Source organism: Penaeus monodon, unplaced genomic scaffold, assembly GCF_015228065.2.
Source record: "Penaeus monodon isolate SGIC_2016 unplaced genomic scaffold, NSTDA_Pmon_1 PmonScaffold_13142, whole genome shotgun sequence".
NCBI classification, from domain to species: domain Eukaryota; kingdom Metazoa; phylum Arthropoda; class Malacostraca; order Decapoda; family Penaeidae; genus Penaeus; species Penaeus monodon.
In genome coordinates, this window is record NW_023642092.1 from 1,948 (window position 1) to 9,146 (window position 7,199).

General features: G+C 36.8%; 1 pseudogene; it reads right to left on the reverse strand.

Annotated features, from left to right (window-relative positions):
* Positions 1-207: 207 nt before the first annotated feature.
* On the reverse strand, positions 208-4,063 carry LOC119569175 (annotated as a pseudogene).
* Between the last annotated feature and the right edge of the window lie 3,136 nt (positions 4,064-7,199).

Below are 7,199 nucleotides of genomic sequence, written 5' to 3' on the forward strand. Positions count from 1 at the left end.
TGAATGCTGCAACAAGTATGTTTTGTCAAATGGATAGTCTATTCTTTTTTTCTTGTGCCATAAAAGCTCATGATATGTCAATAGTCATTGTACTGGGATTTTCATTTACCTTCAGTTATATACTTGCCAGAGACACAATGAATCATGCAAAATAATACAACCAAAATATAACAATTTTGATAATCAAGGAAGAAATATAGTCTATAACTATCTGATAGTACTTTAATGACTAATATCCAGCACACTTAGTCTCGTAAAGGATGTTCAAAGATAATAAAAACATTAGATTTCAACATTTACTATGAACTACAGAGTTCATGAAAATTGCCAGTTTAATCATAAACAACATATTTCACAGGTAATCCTCACGTGCTCTGTACTATTTACATATTTACAAGATTTATAAAACTGAGAATACATAAATAAAATGGTCACATCAAGTTCCCCCCCCATCAGTATCTCAATGACAGGCTATCCCAAATGAAGGATTATGACCAGAGGGAGAAGAGTGAATGTCGTGTGAAGGAACGGGTGGGGCCGTGGGCATAGTACTCCTGCACGATGGGGTCGATGAAGCGGTCACTGGGGACAGTCTTTGTAAATGGGCTCCCCATAATGCTTGCCAACTTCCCAGCCTTCAACACCAGCCATGAGCTTTTCCTGAAAAGAAACAATTAAGCTGAACAAGTTGCTCATAATACATCCCATGTTAACTCTGTGCCAATACCATGGGCATTTTTATTACTTCTACTAAGTGCATTTGTATGGGAAGAGGGAGCATTTGGGCTAGCCCCTTGGTTGGCCTGCCTTCTTTTCAGGTATATTGTGCCAGGTAAATATCTCAGCTATTAGCAAAAATAGGATCTTTTCAGGTGTTTTCATGTGTGTGGGCAGTGAAGACCCAGATCGAAGATGTTCATTTTGGCTCAGGCATCAATAACTGCACATCTTATTAAAAAACTACACTTCTAGCCTCATCAACATTCAATTTACTGGGATGGTGCCGAAGGTGAAAGTAACCCTGAATCTGGTCATCTTATGAGTTATGCCCTGGGTTGGTGGGCAATTCTAGGGTATGTGAAATGATGATGTGTACCAAAATTGGAACTAGAGTGCAAGTGAAAGGATAAAACTGGTATAAATTTAAAAAATTAACATTACATGTTCCCTGAAACTGCATTAACTTAGCAACATAAACCTGTGAGCAGAAAACTAGTGAATGCAACCACCAGATGTGTGTCCATATCACAACTTAAACATTCTAGTCCCATTTCTAGGATCTCAGAAGCTAATGCTTTGGCTTGTGGCAGGAACTGTCCCTGATGGAATCATGGAATGGACCATCATTCAGGCAACATTCCTTTGGTTGTGACCATCACTTTCAAGGGCAAACTTTCCCATCATAATTATATCTACCGCATTTTTTTCTCATGTTGTATATCACTAGGCCTACTATTGTTTATTCTTAACCTACTGAAGTTCTACCAAAAAATTAAAGTTGACAAGCAGAAGAAGATCCATTAAAAAAAATAAAAGTAATGCTGTGATATTAAATTCTACCGAGTTAATGGTTCCCTCCCAATAAGAAATCCTTTTTTGAAAATGCAGGTTAGGGAATAAATATTAAAATCTTGAACTATTCACTAATTCTTCTATTTTAATATATGATCTTTATAAACATCAGAATGCAGAATTCTATACATCTTTTAATTTCATTAAACTATTGTATAACATTTAATGATAATCTAGTTTCTTGAGTTCCCAACCCCCTGATAACAAGAGCAAAATAATTTATAACCCTTTCATTACACAGCCCTTTTCTGGCATGCACAATATATAGTTTTTCACTGATGCCTTGTTTTAAAATAAATATAACAGGTAACTATATACCTCATACTTCTACTGAAGAAAAACAAAGATGAGGATTTTCTTCATAATATCAAATTTCTATTATATCACAATGTCATCTAATCATTATCTACTAGTATAATTAGTTAATAATCCTTCACATTTAAAAGATCAACCTCACCTTTTTCCAAGCATGCTACAAGGACACACAAAGAAGCCCTTATTCCATGAACAAACTCCTATCTCTATTCATGTTCATGTCTTTTTACCTACATAAACCAATGCCCAGGGATTTCAATCCTATGTCTCAAAAGAACACAAATTAAATCACATCTGTTCTAATATATTCCCTTTAAATTATCATGTAAAACAGGATGTGGAATCCTTTGGGCTTTTAGGCTACTTTATTTTTTCCTTTTCTTCTAAGCATTAGGTTATTTCCAATATCATGATAAAGAGCAAAACTACCCTTCAAAAAAGGAGATCAATGTTAGCATTTGACATAAACACCAAACTTTGTATCACTATCTTATTAGGAACCAGAATGTGTAGAAGATACAGGTATCAATGGAAATTTATCTCTTAACAGTTTATCCTTGACAAGTTCATTTACAAATAAAATTTTATTGTATGTTTCCTTACTCCTCATCTAGTTATGTTCTAATGTCCAATACCCACAGCAATCAAACCCTTGCATAATAGGCTAACATACAGCCTTCCATGAATAATAAAGAACTTCAGTATGAGTTTTAGAGAAAATAATATAAATATGAATTTCAATCCTTGCTGAAAGTAAATGTCCGCAATAATTTTTTTTCTCTCTCTCTCTCTCTGATAGTTCTACAAGCGCTCAGCTAGCAAGGAGTAAATTAATATATTGAAAAATACTAATAGCAACAGAGAATGAAAAAAATAATAATAATAAAATAAAAAATAAAAAAAGAGGGGAGGCAGTAATCAGATAGGTTGGACTAGTAATTACGGTCCCTGATTGGTTTCATAATACATCATAATATCTAATTTCCAAAAACTCAAACATTATTAACTAGATGAGGAAATAATCTTACTAACCTCCTCATCTCTATTCCTTCGAAGCTGCTTCAGGAACTCCCTGTCTCTCTCAGCTAGGAGGAGAGGCTCCAGTGCTAAGGTGGCACTCCTCATCTCAACCTCTTCAATCCTGTAATGTTGGTGGCACAATTTATAATCATGCAAAAGTAATCAAAGATTTTGTTATCGAAATCATTTAACTAGATCATACAGGATAAATGCTTCTTTATTGCTAAACTAGTTCATTCTCATTTTTTAAAAATTAACAAATCATCTTTTGAGCTCACAGCTGGGCTCACAGGCCATCATCCTGACCAGGCAAGAAATGGGCTGAAGACCTAATTAGGCATCACCCAGCATATAGGATTATTCATAACAACATAATCAGATGTTACCCATCGTATATGTATTAAAAGTGAAAACAACGTACCTGATCTTTTTGTATGTGCGGAAATAGAGGTACCCAGCCACTGCAGTCATGAGAGAGAAGCCAGCAAATATCTGACGCCCTGAAAATAAATTACAATTAGTTTCAAAGTCAAATTTCCAACTTTATGGAATGTACCATATTATTTATTTTGATTAAGTTTTGAATCATTATCATTGGACAATAAAAATGTTTGTTAAATTAAAAACCAAAATATTTACTTATTGTTTTCTCTCCAAATGTCACATATTTATAATATACTACTCAGAAGTCATTTCCAATTTAAATGCACCTTACAAAATGTAAGCATACCAGCCACACCAACAGAATGCCACCAGGAACATGTCATGCCCACTTTTTTTCCTTTGCACATGTATTGCTCCAAAAGTACTCAGCCAACTAGGAGTATATTAGTAGGCCTATGACAATCGCTTCCTTTCCCCTTTCCTTTTTGGGTAAAAATATAAATTTCTTTTGTTATTACTATTGCTATAGCTATTATCTAACCCACTGATCCAGGTGATGTAACTCTCCTGTCATGAAAAAATTTGGATGAGGCCTGGGTTATGGGAATAGGTCATGGAAAATCTGTCCAAGGAACATATACCATCATGTAAAATTCAGTGTCAACCTGGGGTGACAGGACGACTCACCATGAGTACACAAAGATCTTGGAGGATGATTAGGACTCAAGCAGCATTAAGGAAGGGGCTCTTACATTATTTCACTGGCAAACATTAGTGGTATGCATCATCCTTGAATCATGGTTGGAAGAGTGCTAGCTCCAGGGAGAACACTATTTCCCACACACTGGATCCTAATTCTGCCCACCGTGACTGGCAGAGCAGGCTGTATTACATAAAAATTGAGTATGAAAATATATCAACATGACACAAATAACACAATGTTACTTATTGTTATTATTATTGCAAAGAGTGTAGTGTACCTAGAGAAATGCTGTGTGCTATGGTGTCTATTCAAGGAAAACGGTTTATTGACTTTTTAAACACCATATCAATGGGAAACGGCAAAAAAAAATTATTCAGAGGATAACAACACAGCAATGGGGAGGCAAAGAGTCTTGACATCACACCTATGGGAGAGTCTCCATTCAAGTAAGCCTAACATCCAGAGTGTGGGCAACACACAAGCAGAGAGTAACCCTGATCTCACAGTTAACTACACTAATAGGAGGAGGGAGGAGGGAGGAGGAGGAGGAGGAGGAGGAGGAGGAGGAGGAGGAGGAGGAGGAGGAGGAGGGGAGGAGGAGGAGGAGGAGGAAGAAGAGAAAGAGAAAGAGAAAGAGAAAGAGAAGAGGAAGAAGAAAAGAAAGAAAGAAAGAGAAAGAGAAGAGAAAGAGAAGAGGAGAAAGAGAAAAGACAAAGAAGAAGAAGAGAAAGAGAAAGAGGAAAAGAAGAAGAAAGAGAAGAAGAGAAGAGAAAAAAGAGGAAGAAGAAGAAGAGAAAGAGAAAGAGGAAGAAGAAGAAGAAAAAGAGAAAGAAAAAGGGAAGAAGAAGAGAAAGAGAAAGAGAAAGAGGCAGAAAGAGAAAGAGAAAGAGAAAAAAGAAGAAGAGAAAGAGGAGAAGAAGAAGAGAAAGAGGAAGAAGAAGAAGAAATAATTAAAAAAATTAAAGGGAAAATTTGGGAAACAGGTAAGATAGTAGGACTAATAATTGACTCATTAATGACTAGGCAGTTGTGGGGCCATTTCTTAAAAAAACAAAACTGCTCCTACTTCCCCTTCACCCTCAAAACCCCCAATTCCCACAGGAACTCCCAAGTTTGTTGGCTTAATTTGGGGATTTGGTCTCTGATGAGTGCAGTCCTGTTGTAAACATTTACTGAAGTCTGGTATTCTTTTTGCTCGGGTTCCTATATCATATTCCCTGATTTACTGTGGGTGTATCTTTAACTCATTGGATCCCAGGGATGTGGATGTCTTGTCATGAAAAATCTTACATAGATGACAAAGAATTCACAATGTATGTATGGTATGAGACACTCACAGATGATGATTATACTAAGAACATGGTTAATCTAACACCCTCCGGGTGGTTTCCCAATGCAAAGCCCTCTCTCCAGGCTGTATTCATAGTGGCCTGGGCCCCCCCGCTGGGGGGTCACTTCTGCACCATAGTGTGCATGGCATGACCATACATGCCCCCGGAAAATGGGACCGGCACACCATGGCACATATACACATGCCACCTGGAATATAGTCAAAGCATACCATGGCATGTACACACATGCCATCCAATGGCAAAGGGTTAATCTTTACAGTATGGTTTTAATAAGGAGGGCAAACTGAAGACGATAGTCTATTCTTGTATAGGACAAAAAGTTGCAGTCATCATTACAAGAAATAATCAGTAGACACCAATGGTAATGCCACAAATTATGGAAAAAGATCGCAGGAGGTCTTCTTTCAGCCCAAGTCCACTTGGTGATCCGAAGTTTCAGTTCCATCTTGCTATGCATATGAGGTGTAAACAATGTTTTTTGCCAGGGTGGATGGGCAGAGCCACCATCAACCTCCCCTCAGGAAGTACACCCAGTTATGGCAACTTAGTTTGGTCAATAAATTAGTGACAACCAGAGGGGAATTAGTATCTGGCTAGTGCACCAGTCCTGTAAAGAATTACCAAGAGCATATATATACCTTATGGTAATTGTTCAGAATACGTTGACATGACAAACTATAATAATAGTGGTATTTATGGATTCCTCTACACAGTAGTCTGTCCACATATGTAAGACATTTGTTGCAGAACCCATCTGAATCCCCACTTAATAGGAAGGGCATGAAAAGTATAGGGATATTATTGCAGAGGATAAATATGAATACCACACATGAACTACTGTGCCCTCTGCACTTTCCCCTTTGGGATCTGCCTCCCTTCAACTGCCGCCCTGAAAGACAAAGTATCTTCCACATCTTCATGGCAAAACAGAGCACATGACAGACATATGGAGCACCTGATGCTGAGCCTGTCTTCTGCTCTTTCCTGCTGTACATATGTGGTGGATTCTTTACTGTCCAAGGTGGAGGGTTGTGGGACTGAAAGCCTCCATGTGGGGCAATGTCTTGTATATGTCTGTAGTAGAGGGTGAGATCAATCACAGACACAGATCAAATAGATTAATACATGATTCTGAGCTGCCCTTCACCTTCTGCAGATTGTATTCAACTGGGTACTGTCAATATTGTTGCTTTGTATCTTTTAAGACATTATCTTTTCGGTAACAGTTAAGTTTCAACCCGGCCATCTTTTATAAGGCAAATAATAAATGCAAATGACAGTGTGAATAAATCTAAGACACTTATCTTCTATGTACTTCCATAACGTATCATAATCAAAATTTCGATATTTTAAAAATTGCCATACGATGTCCTTTCCTGCCATTAGTAAGCAAAACAATGATGCCATTTTGTTTTTGTACATTTATTGTAATAATCCAAATCTGTACATTAGATAAAGCCAGCATAACATTACATGGAGATTTTTTATGCTTAAGAGGATATGATAATATAACAGTAATACTATAATAATATCTAGTATTTAAAGTAATAAATATTTCTTACATTGCACAAATTGATGTGTCGGCCCAAATTAAGAACAAGAAGGAATTTAGAGAATTAAGAAATGGACACCATGTATAATGGTCAGTTATTGGCAAACTAGGCGATTATATGATCCAACAAACAGTGACAAATCCTAGCCAATGAAAACTCTGAAAATGAAGTCAGTCTTTTCTGACTAATCATAACTTTGTTTATTTGGAAAACAAAAATGTTCAGTGCCCTGTCCAAGGAGATGTATGTGTTAAAAAATATATTGATAGCCAGTTGAAAGTTTTACAAGCTGCCAAATAT